This window comes from Mycteria americana, chromosome 7 (assembly GCF_035582795.1).
Source record: "Mycteria americana isolate JAX WOST 10 ecotype Jacksonville Zoo and Gardens chromosome 7, USCA_MyAme_1.0, whole genome shotgun sequence".
In the NCBI taxonomy this organism is placed as follows: domain Eukaryota; kingdom Metazoa; phylum Chordata; class Aves; order Ciconiiformes; family Ciconiidae; genus Mycteria; species Mycteria americana.
In genome coordinates, this window is record NC_134371.1 from 5,363,060 (window position 1) to 5,365,140 (window position 2,081).

Below are 2,081 nucleotides of genomic sequence, written 5' to 3' on the forward strand. Positions count from 1 at the left end.
AGCAGTTATTGGGGAAGTTTGTGGTATGTTGATAATGCTTTGGACAATAAAAAGATTGTCTCAGTCTTTATGAAATAAATACCAATGGTCATGGCTCAGACTGAAGTGTTTTCCATTGGGCGGCAGTGAAGTGCTGGCTAGTTTTATAAGTGTACTGAAATATGTAGTCATCAGGTAATAAGCACAATATGAAGCTGGTGCTTTAGGCTTATCTGACTTATTCTGTGCCATTCTTAAAGAGAATAAGAGCCTTCAGTGGAGATTTTTGATGTCTTGCTAAGAATCAGAGAAAGATTGATCAGGTAGTCGAGAGAGATGAAGTGACGCCAGCATAGAGGAGGGCTTATTAGAAATTGAGAAAAGGGCCATATTTCGTACATATATGGAAGCAATCATGAGAAGGAGATGTGGGGCAGGGGAGAAACAAGGCTCTAGCTACCGTGTCGCACTAAGAGCCTCTCCTTTTCCCCTGAAGCATGTGTGATTGCTGCACTGGTTCATCTATTTAATTTTCTCAGTGAAAAAATAAACAAAAGGCTGATCTGTGGCTAGGGGATGGGAAGAATCTTAACTAGTGACGGCATCGGTCGTTGCCAAGGCACGTATGTGTACCCTGTTGCTTTTTATATTTTCTCGGCTATAAATTGTGAGTAATAATGCTTAAATTATGTATCATTCAGTGTTGTGCGAGTTAATTAGATAATGCTACATGGTCCTTTGCAGACGAAATGCATAATATAAATGTTGTATAAAGCTTACTAAGGGTCTCTGTCAGGTATATAGAAACCCATGGTAACTGCCGACACAGGAGAGCTGGGAAGCATAAGGCAGAGGCACTTGGGCTGGCTGCATGCAAATTGACTTCAGTCGAGCAACAGAATAGCACATTCACACAAATTTGTCCCATGCTGACAAGCCCCGCAGACTGGCACAACAACATGTAAACACTTCTGGACTAAAGCTTTTAGTCTTGTACTGTCTAACCTACTGCTTCAGGAATCTTTGCTTTGTTATGTGTTAGAGATAACCGTAAATGGCAAAGAGAAGGAACTGAAATGCAAGCTCTGTTGGCTTGGTATTTCTGACCCAAGACAGCTGGCAGGAGTGGGTCGTATGCCAAGGTAACATGAAGTTTAAAGAAAAAAATGGAAGGATGGAGACATATGTACACTGCTTCAGGAGCTGGAATTTTAATATCAGTAGTTGTGTGATGACCTAAACTGGGATAGAGTGAGAACTGTTGCTTACTGAAGCGGTTTAGCAAAGCTTGGAGGATGGCTTAGTCAAAAGCATTAGTGCTAACCCTTTTTTCTAGTTATTTTACTTTCTGGTTTCCCCTATTGGATCTTTCTCACTGGTGTATACAATAACTTTATCCTCTAAAGATCTCTGAGCAGGTGTTGTCTCTTAGCTAGCCTAACTACCTAACTTCACCATTATTTACTAACAAAAGGGATTTCATTTGGTAACTAAGGCATAATTTATTTTTCTTTCAAAGAATTTTTGGCCGCTTGCCATGTGTTTTGCAGCTGAGCAACATCACGGTACATTTCGTTTGTCAGCAAGCTCTCTTACAGTGCTTGAAATAGTTTTACCAGTTTGGGGCTTAGAGTGACTTAGAAAAGTTGCATCTTACTGGAAGGTTAAATGAAAGAAATGCGGATTTGTAGGTCTCCTTGGTGAAAAAGTACAGAAATAAATACTAATTCCAGATCAGCATTGCTTAACAACGACAACAGCAAAATTAAAAAGTAAAAGTAGGAAAGGCGTTGCTATGTCTTTGAGGTCTTTTTCTGTAGAAGCCATGTTTTGTTAATCTGTTGCTGAAAGACTTCGAAAGTCACATAATAAAATAGGTTGGGTTTTTTTTTTTTGAAAATAGATCATTACTTCAGTTTGAACAGTATATGTATTAGTTTCTCCTCCAAATAACTGAATTGTTCATTGAACTCCATAACTAGGTTGGGTTTTTTTCCACACAGATTTAAGACTAAAAGTTTATTATTCTTTTTTTCTCTCGAGTTGAATCTTTTATTACTTAAACAAGGTTAACTTATTTTCTCTAAAATTTTCTTGCAGAC